General features: G+C 41.8%; 1 protein-coding gene across 3 annotated transcripts in view; it reads left to right on the plus strand.

The window, feature by feature from the left end:
• The first annotated feature begins 1,631 nt into the window (after positions 1-1,631).
• MICU1 (mitochondrial calcium uptake 1) overlaps positions 1,632-12,411 on the plus strand; it is a 257,449-nt gene continuing 246,669 nt past the window's right edge. Inside the window, exon 1 of one of the 3 annotated variants that reach the window (XM_054503610.2) lies at positions 1,632-1,780. The gene's annotated coding sequence lies outside the window, so the exon portion shown is untranslated. Of the gene's footprint in view, positions 1,802-12,411 lie in introns of all 3 variants that reach the window. The other 2 variants (XM_063670503.1, XM_063670501.1) reach the window with 2 other exon arrangements.

Genomic DNA, 12,411 nt, shown 5'->3' on the forward strand with positions numbered 1-12,411 from the left:
CGTTTAAGAGTGGAAGCCTCAGAGGCCTTCAGGTCAGGTCTATGCCCCGCTACTGCATGTACTGCACTACCTAGGGTTGTCAGCCTGCTTCCCTATCTGCAAATGAATAAAACAGTATCCATCCTAGAGTGGTTGTAGACAAACACTGGGTTGTATGTAAAGCGCTAGCACAGCGCCATGAACACAATCATTTATTGTACTTTGGTTACTTGGGTCTGAGAAGAAATGCAGAAAACAGAGTTGATTCTGCTTACTTCACAATTTACCCCAGGGATGATTTTGTTGGCTTTGTTTCCATGGTTGTTGCCTTTTCCACAGCTCTGCTACGTAAATTCTTGAAAAAAAAAAAAAAATTATTTGAAAGTTCTCTGGGGCCGGCGAGGTGGCTCGCACTTGTTAATCCCAGCACTTTGGGAAGCCGAGACGGGAGGATCGCCCGAGGTCAGGAGTTTGAGACCAGCCTGGCTAACATGGCGAAACCCCGTCTCTACTAAAAATACAAAAATTAGCCGGGCGTGGTGGGGCGCGCCTGTAATCTCAGCTACTCGGGAGGCTGAGGCAGAAGAATCACTTGAACCTGGAAGGAGGAGGTTGCAGTGAGCATCACTGCACTCTAACCTGGGCGACAGTGCGAGACTCCGTCTCAAAACAAACGAACAAACAACCAACCAACACCCCCCTGCCCCCCCCAAAAAAAATTCTCTGGTATTATAGTCATATTTCCATCCTATTTCCACAGCAGGGGTGAGGATCCTTTCCCATCCCATTTTTCTGATAGAAACACCTTCTTCAGCCGGGCGCAGTGGCTCACGCCTGTAATCCTCGCACTTTGGGAGGCCGAGGTGGGCGGATCACCTGAGGTCGGGCGTTGGAGACCAGCCTGACCAACATGGAAAAACCCCGTCTCTACTAAAAATACAAATTAGTAGGGCGTGGTGGCGCATGCCTGTAATCCCAGCTACTTGGGAGGCTGAGGCAGGAGAATCGCTTGAACCCGGGAGACAGAGATTGCAGAGAGCCGAGATGGCTCCATTGCGCTCCAGCCTGGGTATCAAGAGTGAAACTCTATCTCAAAACAAACAAACAAAAAACACATTCTTCAAGGGAAAACATGTTTTTTTAGTGGCTTCTAGAGACTATAAACTCTGCAATAATATTAGTCTGCAAATAAAACACCTGACAAACCCATCCAGCAGAGGAAGTGGTGAAGGTTTCTAAATCCAAAAAAGGCTCAAGGTTATGAAACAGGAACATTTAATCTCTCATAAAATTTTATCTCTGATAAAACCTAAACGGAGTTGGAAAGAAACAATTTCCAACACACTGTGGTCCAGTTTTCTTTTCACGAACTCCTCTTTGCTTAGCCAACATAGCCAACACGAAAACGGGTACCGAGGAGGTGTTACAAGCCACAATAAATTTCTCAACAGATTCCTATGACCCTTGTGGAGGGGAAAAAAAACCAGAAGAAATGCCCGAGAGCTTCTGGGAGCTCTCCAGCTTTCCCGCCTAAACGCTGAGGGGAGTAAGGGGGAGTGACGGGACTAGGGCGGGGCCCGAGGCTGGGGCGTGGCGCGTTGATTTCCCCGCCCCTCCCCATTCCTTTTCCTCTGTGCCCCTCCCACACGCCTGTCTCCACGATCCCGACAGGCCCAGCGGCTAGGAGAGTCACGTGAGAGTGGGCGGAGGGGGTGGAGGTTTGTCTCCGCTGTTTCATCTCTATGGCTGTCAGAGGTGGGCGGCTTTGACCCAGAAGCTGCTGGAGCTCGTTTTAGGACGCGTGAGTCTCGGACTCTGGAGGGTATGAGGAGACAGCAATTTAGGGAAGGCGAAGGGGAAGGGGGTTGGCGAGACAGCCTTAGGGAACTGGGCTCCGTGGCTGGCCGTTTGTCCGCCCCGGGCATCCGGCTTCTTCTCGAGTCTGGCGGGATACCTGTGTCTCCCTGATGCGCTCAGCTTTTGGTGATGAGAGGAGTCCGTAGTCTTGCTTGCCTCCCGTCCTCCACTTTCCTTCACCCCAACCGGTCCCTTCTCCCGTCCCGGGAGAACTTCTCCCATTGCCGGGTTCGCAACTTGGCGCCGACGCCCCCCTCCTCACAGGCGACTGGGACACTCTGGTAGCCTTGACCGGCTCTCCTGGAATTTGTGGATGTGGTTGGAAGTGGGTGCGGGAGTTCACAGATGGATTTCTAATACGGAGAAATATTAACCACTGAATCGAAATAAGTGGAAAATCAGTGAGGACTCAAAGGAGCAATGCAAAGTGCAGGCTACTCGGACTGTTCAGTTTTTATCTTTTCCAGTGCCTTCCCGTTTTCATTACGTTCTCCCTGTTTTCTTTTCACCGTCCCATTCTGGCCGGCCATAGGCTGTTTTGAGAAAGAGCTAGATGTTATTGACTCTATGTGAATGTTGGGAGAACAGTTTAAAACAAACTGTTCTTCAGGTTGCCTTCTCTGTAATCTTACGGTTGATGGTTTCTTTACCTTCCCTTTTCCATGCCTTAAAAAATAGGGTGGCCATTAGTAAATATAAGTAGAATAAATATCTTATAGGTAAGGGACTAGAGTAAAATATTTTATTCTCCCCGTGGTACCTTAGAAACGCCCATTTTCTTCCTGTTTATCAGTAAATGTTTCTATCGCACTTGTTTGGGTGGCTTCTTTGATATGCCTTTGTTTATATTAGAACATCCCTTTGGGGCACGTAGGGAAGTGATCGAGCAGTATAAGAAAGGAGTTTGCATTTCATTAGGTGAAACAAGTTCGGTGTTGACAGCTGTAGGAGAGTTTAGGTTTCATTGGACCATATGACAAATAATAAACGTTAGCATCTTGAGACAAAGGTGTTGGCCAGAATGACCCACCTACTGTGTTGCTGGTGTGGACCAGGTGATGAGCTTTTTGAATATTGCCTTATCCTAAAAACTGTAGAACCCATTGCCACTTGTCTGTAAGAAGGTGGCTTTTGCCTCCAGCTACTCTTTGTCCCCACCCTTGGTTTGTCCCTGATTGTCTCTTCCACTTAAGAACATCACTCTGGCTACCTAATGTGTCAAGCAAGTGTCTCTGACATCTTCTCAGTGTCCTTACTGAGAGCCATAAAACCTAATATTAACAAAAAGTGAATATTCTGGAGTGGCTTGTGTGCCTGGGGAGAAAGGGAAAGAATGATAGAAACTAATAAAAGCTAATAAATGCAAGAGAACAAAAGTGTTTATTGCTGTCTTCCTTTATATTTACTATATTCAGTAGATTGTTTACATCCCTAAGAAGTGCATCTTGAGACTAACTTTCCTGTATTTAAGAATAAAACAGGCTGGGTGTGGTGTCTCAGGCCCATAAGGGAGGCCGGGTGGATCCCTTGAATCTAGGAGTTTGAGACCAGCCTGGGCAACATGGCAAGACCATCTCTACAAAACACAAAAATTAGCTGGGCACATGCCTGTAGTCCCGGCAACTTGGGAGGCTGAGACAGGAAGGATGGCTTGAGCCCTCGAGGTTGAGGTTGCAGTGAGCGGTGATCGTACCATTGCACTCCAGCTTGGGCGACAGAGCGATACCCTGTCTCTTAAAACAACAACAAAAGAATAAAACGATATGAAATTTCTCCATAATGCAATATTATGCAAAATAATTATAATTGAAATATTTAACTGACCAACTCCTTCAGATCTTATGCTATTTGGAGTTATAGGACTAATATAATTTATAAAGCTTTTTTAAACCCAATTTTGCCACTTTCAATCTTTAAAGTTAGCTTTATCTCTTGAGCCATTTTTACAATGGCTGCAGCACTTGCTGAACATTAACCATTTTTTCCATATACAGTTGTTTAATGTATCCCTTTTAAAATGAGAACCAGTTTTTAATTAATTAATTAATTAATTAATTAAATGGAGATGGGGTTCAGCCATTTTGCCGAGGCTGGTCCTTTTGTTGAGGGGTGGGGACGGAGTCTCATTCTGTTGCCCAGGCTGGAGTGCAGTGGTGTGATCTCGGCTCACTGCAACCTCCACCTCCCAGGTTCAAGCAATTCTCCTGCCTTAGCCTCCCAAGTAGCTGGGACTACAGGCGCAGCACCACATCTGGCTAATTTTTGTATTTTTAGTAGAGATGGGGTTTTACATGATGGCCAGGCTAGTCTCGAACTCCTGACCTCAGGTGATCCACCTGCCTCGGCCTCCCAAAGTGCTGGGATTACAGGCCTGAGCCACCACACCTGGCCTGCCCAGGCTAGTCTTGGAACTCCCAGACTCAAGTGATCCTCCCGCCTCGGCCTCCCAAAATTCTGGGATTACAGGTACAAGCCACCATGCCTAGCCACTAGAACCAGTTTTTTTAAAAAGGTTTACTCAACTGTTTTTTCCACTCATATTTTCTTTTTCTTTTCTTTTTTGTCTTTCTTCTCCCTTTCTTTCTCCCTCCCCTCCCCTTCCCTTTTCTTTTCTTGTCTTTTTTTTTTTTTTTTTTTGAGACGGAGTCTTGCTCTGTCTTGTCTTTTTGACAGAGTTTCACTCTCGTTGCCCAGGCTACAGTGCAATGGCGCGATTTTGGCTCACTGCAACCTCTGCCTCCGGGGTTCAAGTGATTCTTCTGCCTCATCCTTGCAAGTAGCTGGGATTACAGGAGTGCGCCACCACGCCCGGCTAATTTTTGTATTGTTAGTAGAGATGGGGTTTTACTATATTGGCCAGGCTGGCCTCGAACCCCTGACCTCAAGTGATCCGCCCGCCTCAGCCTCCCAAATTGCTAGGATTAGAGATGTGAGCCACTGTACCTGGCCTCCCACTCATAATTTAAAAATGAAAATATTATAATAGCTTTATTTTGTGCCAGGAGAAGAAGGTGATTGTTTTTAGATGGATATTCTATGTGCTTTGGTAAATTATGAGAAAATTGTTAATACTTTTAAGATATTGAAATATGACTAAGCATGTTTGAGAAGAAAACACGGGCAATATTTTTAAACGTTTTAAATTTCCTATTATAAAAGTAATATGCTTATTTTTGAAAAATGGAAACATTATCGAAAATACAATATTGAAAGTCAAAGTCCTAATTTATCTTTTCTCTTACTACCAGGTAACCACTAGTTCCCTTTGCATATTTGGGATTCAGTGTGGAAAAGTAATTAAGGCTTTGGAGTCAGATTCCGTGGGAAAGATTGTAATACCAGCACTAGGCTTACTTCCTTCAACCTCAGAAACCCAAGAAGAAAGAGAACTTCCCTTTCTCTACAGTTCCAGCGCAACACTGTATGGTAGTTTCATTGACCTGACTTGGGTCTTTGCCCATCCTAGAGGCAGTCCCTGTGGCCAGAGTGATGGAATGCTTTGTGTGGCTAGGCTTGGAATTTGTCCCCATCCTGGAGTGGAGAGGAGAGGAATATAGTTTGAAACCATTTGAGTTAAGGGTGGGTGACAGTTCCTAAAGAAAAATTGAGGTGATGCTTTCTGGAGAAGAGCAATTGGTTGCTGGACAGGCAAAAACAACAGATGTTCACTAAAATAATTTTCATGGTTTTTTTTTTAATTAAGAGAACTTGGGGCCGGGCGCGGTGGCTCACGCTTGTAATCCCAGCACTTTGAGAGGCTGAGGCCGGCAGATCACGAGGTCAGGAGATTGAGACCATCCCGGCTAACACGGTGAAACCCTGTCTCTACTAAAATAAAAAACATACAAAAAATTAGCTGAGTGTGGTGGCAGGCGCCTGTAGTCCCAGCTACTCCGGGGAGGCTGAGGCAGGAGAATGGCGTGAACCCGGGAGGCAGAGCTTGCAGTGAGCTGAGATCGTGCCACTGCACTCCAGCCTGGGCAACAGAGCAAGATTCTGGCTCAATAAATAAATAAATAAATAAATAAATAAGAGAACTTGGTTTCCTTTTGCAATATAAAAAATTGTATTTACAGTTTATGTGTTTTTTTTTCTGTTTTTAATGCCTGTTAAAATAACTTAAAGAACTTGAAAAAATTTAAACTCTTCCAGTGTGTGTATCTGTACTGTTATTACATGTTTAGTACCCCTGCTCTGGAATATTCAGGTTTTATAACTTTAAATATATTATGTATTGGCCAGCTTGTTAAAATAAATTCTTGATATTTTTGTTACTGTGAGTGAACTTGATTAGTAACTACAGTTAATAAATAGTAAATAAAAATGTTTTAAATGTTTATTTATTTATTTATTTTTTATTATTATTGTTATACTTTAAGTTTTAGGGTACATGTGCACAATGTGCAGGTTAGTTACATATGTATACATGTGCCATGCTGGTGTGCTGCACCCATTAACTCGCCATTTAGCATTAGGTATATCTCCTAATGCTATCCCTCCCCCTTCCCCCCACCCCACAACAGTCCCTAGAGTGTGATGTTCCCCTTCCTGTGTCCATGTGTTCTCATTGTTCAATTCCCATCTATGAGTGAGAACATGCGGTGTTTGGTTTTTTGTCCTTGCGATAGTTTACTGAGAATGATGATTTCCAATTTCATCCATGTCCCTACAAAGGACATGAACTCATCATTTTTTATGGCTGCATAGTATTCCATGGTGTATATGTGCCACATTTTCTTAATCCAGTCTATCATTGTTGGACATTTGGGTTGGTTCCAAGTCTTTGCTATTGTGAATAGTGCCGCAATAAACATACGTGTGCATGTGTCTTTATAGCAGCATGATTTATAGTCCTTTGGGTATATACCCAGTAATGGGCTGGCTGGGTCAAATGGTATTTCTAGTTCTAGATCCCTGAGGAATCACCACACTGACTTCCACAATGGTTGAACTAGTTTACAGTCCCACCAACAGTGTAAAAGTGTTCCTATTTCTTCACATCCTCTCCAGCACCTGTTGTTTCCTGACTTTTTAATGATCGCCGTTCTAACTGGTGTGAGATGGTATCTCATTGTGGTTTTGATTTGCATTTCTCTGATGGCCAGTGATGATGAGCATTTTTTCATGTGTCTGTTGGCTGCATAAATGTCTTCTTTTAAGAAGTGTCTGTTCATATCCTTCACCCACTTTTTGATGGGGTTGTTTGTTTTTTTCTTGTAAATTTGTTTGAGTTCTTTGTAGATTCTGGATATTAGCCCTTTGTCAGATGAGTAGGTTGCGAAAATTTTCTCCCATTTTGTAGGTTGCCTGTTCACTCTGATGGTAGTTTCTTTTGCTGTGCAGAAGCTCTTTAGTTTAATTAGATCCCATTTGTCAATTTTGGCTTTTGTTGCCATTGCTTTTGGTGTTTTAGACATGAAGTCCTTGCCCATGCCTATGTCCTGAATGGTAATGCCTAGGTTTTCTTCTAGGGTTTTTATGGTTTTAGGTCTAATGTTTAAGTCTTTAATCCACCTTGAATTAATTTTTGTATAAGGTGTAAGGAAGGTATCCAGTTTCAGCTTTCTACATATGGCTAGCCAGTTTTCCCAGCACCATTTATTAAATAGGGAATCCTTTCCCCATTTCTTGTTTTTGTCAGGTTTGTCAAAGATCAGATAGTTGTAGATATGTGGCGTTATTTCTGAGGGCTCTGTTCTGTTCCATTGGTCTATATCTCTGTTTTGGTACCAGTACCATGCTGTTTTGGTTACTGTAGCCTTGTAGTATAGTTTGAGGTCAGGTAGTGTGATGCCTCCAGCTTTGTTCTTTTGGCTTAGGATTGACTTGGTGATGCAGGCTCTTTTTTAGTTCCATATGAACTTTAAAGTAGTTTTTTCCAATTCTGTGAAGAAAGTCATTGGTAGCTTGATGGGGATGGCATTGAATCTATAAATTACCTTGGGCAGTATGGCCATTTTCACAATATTGATTCTTCCTACCCATGAGCATGGAATGTTCTTCCATTTGTTTGTACCCTCTTTTATTTCATTGAGCAGTGGTTTATAGTTCTCCTTGAAGAGGTCCTTCACGTCCCTTGTAAGTTGGATTCCTAAGTATTTTATTCTCTTTGAAGCAATTGTGAATGGGAGTTCACTCATGATTTGGCTCTCTGTTTGTCTGTTATTGGTGTATAAGAATGCTTGTGATTTTTGTACATTGATTTTGTATCCTGAGACTTGCTGAAGTTGCTTATCAGCTTAAGGAGATTTTGGGTTGAAACAATGGGGTTTTCTAGATAGACAATCATGTCGTCTGCAAACAGGGACAATTTGATTTCCTCTTTTCCTAATTGAATACCCTTTATTTCCTTCTCCTGCCTGATTGCCCTGGCCAGAACTTCCAACACTATGTTGAATGGGAGTGGTGAGAGAGGGCATCCCTGTCTTGTGCCAGTTTTCAAAGGGAATGCTTCCAGTTTTTGCCCATTCAGTATGATATTGGCTGTGGGTTTGTCATAGATAGCTCTTATTATTTTGAGATACGTCCCATCAATACCTAATTTATTGAGAGTTTTTAGCATGAAGAGTTGTTGAATTTTGTCAAAGGCCTTTTCTGCATCTATTGAGATAATCATGTAGTTTTTGTCTTTGGTTCTGTTTATATGCTGGATTACATTTATTGATTTTTGTATATTGAACCAGCCTTGCATCCCAGTGATGAAGCCCACTTGATCATGGTGGATAAGCTTTTTGATGTGCTGCTGGATTCGGTTTGCCAGTATTTTATTGAGGATTTTTGCATCAATGTTCATCAAGGATATTGGTCTAAAATTCTCTTTTTTTGTTGTGTGTCTGCCCGGCTTTGGTATCAGGATGATGCTGTCCTCATAAAATGAGTTAGGGAGGATTCCCTCTTTTTCTATTGATTGGAATAGTTTCAGAAGGAATGGTACCAGTTCCTCCTTGTACCTCTGGTAGAATTCGGCTGTGAATCCATCTGGTCCTGGACTCTTTTTGGTTGATAAGCTATTGATTATTGCCCCAATTTCAGAGCCTGTTATTGGTCTATTCAGAGATTCAACTTCTTCCTGTTTTAGTCTTGGGAGGGTGTATGTGTCGAGGAATTTATCCATTTCTTCTAGATTTTCTAGTTTATTTGCATAGAGGTGTTTGTAGTATTCTCTGATGGTAGTTTGTATTTCTGTGGGATCGGTGGTGATATCCCCTTTATCATTTTTTATTGCATCTATTTGATTCTTCTCTCTTTTTTTCTTTATTAGTCTTGCTAGCGGTCTATCAATTTTGTTGATCCTTTCAAAAAACCAGCTCCTGGATTCATTAATTTTTTGAAGAGTTTTTTGTGTCTCTATTTCCTTCAGTTCTGCTCTGATTTTAGTTATTTCTTGCCTTCTGCTAGCTTTTGAATGTGTTTGCTCTTGCTTTTCTAGTTCTTTTAATTGTGATGTTAGGGTGTCAATTTTGGATCTTTCCTGCTTTCTCCTGTGGGCATTTAGTGCTATAAATTTCCCTCTACACATTGCTTTGAATGCATCCCAGAGATTCTGGTACGTTGTGTCTTTGTTCTCGTTGGTTTCAAAGAACATCTTTATTTCTGCCTTCATTTCGTTATGTACCCAGTAGTCATTCAGGAGCAGGTTGTTCAGTTTCCATGTAGTTGAGCGGTTTTGAGTGAGTTTCTTAATCCTGAGTTCTAGTTTGATTGCACTGTGGTCTGAGAGACAGTTTGTTATAATTTGTGTTCTTTTACATTTGCTGAGGAGTGCTTTACTTCCAACTATGTGGTCAATTTTGGAATAGGTGTGGTGTGGTGCTGAAAAAAATGTATATTCTGTTGATTTGGGGTGGAGAGTTCTGTAGATGTCTGTTAGGTCCACTTGGTGCAGAGCTGAGTTCAATTCCTGGGTATCCTTGTTAATTTTCTGTCTCATTGATCTGTCTAACGTTGGCAGTGTGGTGTTAAAGTCTCCCATTATTATTGTGTGGGAGTCTAAGTCTCTTTGTAGGTCACTCAGGACTTGCTTTATGAATCTGGGTGCTCCTGCATTGGGTGCATATATATTTAGGATAGTTAGCTCTTCTTGTTGAATTGATCCCTTTACCATTATGTAATGGCCTTCTTTCTCTCTTTTGATCTTTGTTGGTTTAAAGTTTGTTTTATCAGAGACTAGGATTGCAACCCCTGCCTTTTTTTGTTTTCCATTTGCTTGGTAGATCTTCCTCCATCCTTTTATTTTGAGCCTATGTGTGTCTCTGCACGTGAGATAGGTTTCCTGAATACAGCACACTGATGGGTCTTGACTCTTTATCTAGTTTGCCAGTCTGTGTCTTTTAATTGGAGCATTTAGTCCATTTACATTTAAAGTTAATATTGTTATGTGTGAATTTGATCCTGTCATTATGATGTTAGCTGGTTATTTTGCTCATTAGTTGATGCAGTTTCTTCCTAGTCTCGATGGTCTTTACATTTTGGCATGATTTTGCAGCGGCTGGTACCGGTTGTGCCTTTCCATGTTTAGTGCTTCCTTCAGGAGCTCTTTCAGGGCGGGCCTGGTGGTGACAAAATCTCTCAGCATTTGCTTGTCTGTAAAGTATTTTATTTCTCCTTCACTTATGAAGCTTAGTTTGGCTGGATATGAAATTCTGGGTTGAAAATTCTTTTCTTTAAGAATGTTGAATATTGGCCCCCACTCTCTTCTGGCTTGTAGCATTTCTGCCAAGAGATCCACTGTTAGTCTGATGGGCTTCCCTTTGTGGGTAACCCGACCTTTCTCTCTGGCTGCCCTTAACATTTTTTCCTTCATTTCAAGTTTGGTGAATCTGACAATTATGTGTCTTGGAGTTGCTCTTCTTGAGGAGTATCTTTGTGGTGTTTTAAATATTTAAATACATGTTGTGGATATGATTTAATGGTTGGTTCTTTTGATTGTTTTATGTTTAAAAATCTGTTAGTATAGAAACCACTTATTATTATTATTATTATTATTTTTTGAGACGGAGTTTTACACTTGTCGCCCAGGCTGGAGTGCAATGGCGCGTTTTTGGCTCACTGCAACCTCCGCCTCTTGGGTTCAAGCAATTCTCCTGCCTCAGCCTCCCGAGTAGCTGGGATTACAGGCACCTACCACCACGGTTGGCTATTTTTTTTTTTTTGTATTTTAAGTAGAGATGGGGTTTCACCATGTTGGTAAGGCTGGTCTCGAACTCCTGACCTCAGGTGATCTGCCAGCCAAAGTGCTGGGATTACAGGCGTGAGCCACTGTGCCCATCCAAAACCACTTTATTTTGAACATGGTATGTAAAATAAATTGCCATAATTATAACTAATTGCTATTACTGGGTGTTAACTTTAAAATTATAATTAACACTAGTTTTGTATCTTTATGCCTTGTTCTGGTGGTTCTTCATTAAAACAATTTTTTTTTTCTGTAGAAACAGGGTCTCACTATGTTGCTCAGGCTGGTCTCAATCTCTTGGGTTCAAGCATTCCGCCTGCCTTGGCCTCCCAAAATATGGGGATTACAGGCATGAGCCACCATGCCTGGCCAGTCATGCTTTAAGAGCACGATAGAGTGGATACCTGTAGATAAGATACCTGTGGGTAAAACAGGTAACAGAATGTTAGTTGAAAAAGCAAAAAAAGGTAGCTGTGGAATTGGACAACTGTGAGAAGTGATTGACATTAAATATAATTAATAACCTGTCGTTGAAAAGTTAAATATTGCCACATCGTGGGAGAGGTGTTTTAGTTCTGTTTATGAGGCAAGAAGTGGCTAGAAGTAGACTCATCTTTTTTCCCCCAAACTAACAGGGTGATCAATTTTTTGCAGATCACAAATATTTCCTAGACTAATATTAAGTTCAAGATGGGTTTTACTATGAGAAAATTGAAACTTTAGTGTTATATTTGAAAAAGATATCCTCAACAGTTAAGGATACAAATAATGCTTGCATTTCTCTTCAAAGTGATTTGATGTTGGTTATTTAAAACTTGAAGTGCTTGGCCAGGTGCAGTGGCTCATGCCTGTAATCCCAGTACTTTGGGAGGTCGAGGCAGGAGAATCACTTGAGGTCAGGAGTTTGAAACCAGCCTGGGCAACATGGTGAAACCCTGTCTCTACTAAAAATACAAAAAATTAGCCAGGCATGGTAGCACATCCTGTAATCCCAGCTGCTTGGGAGGCTGAGGCATGAGAATTGCCTGAACCCGGGAGGCGGAGGTTGCAGTGAGCCAAGATGGCACCACTGTACACCAGCCTGGGCGACAGAGTGAGACTCCATCTCAAAAACAACAAAAACTTAAAGTGCCTATTCTAATAACCTTGCTTGGACAGTTAATTTGGATTTGGTGTCTGTTATAAGCAAAATTTATAATTTAGATTTTGCTTTTTAAGGTTTGTTCTTTGAGTATGGGAATTAACAAGCTGTTTTTTTCCTTTTTTAAAAAAAAAAGTAAACATGAATACTTTGCCTATCATCCTAATAAGATTGAGTCAGCACTGTAATATAGCACAAAAGGGTATTAGAATCTAGCTCTAATGTATCCTTCTCCCCTTTTTACTCGTTTTCCCATGTT

This window comes from Pongo pygmaeus, chromosome 8 (assembly GCF_028885625.2).
Source record: "Pongo pygmaeus isolate AG05252 chromosome 8, NHGRI_mPonPyg2-v2.0_pri, whole genome shotgun sequence".
Lineage (NCBI taxonomy): Eukaryota > Metazoa > Chordata > Mammalia > Primates > Hominidae > Pongo > Pongo pygmaeus.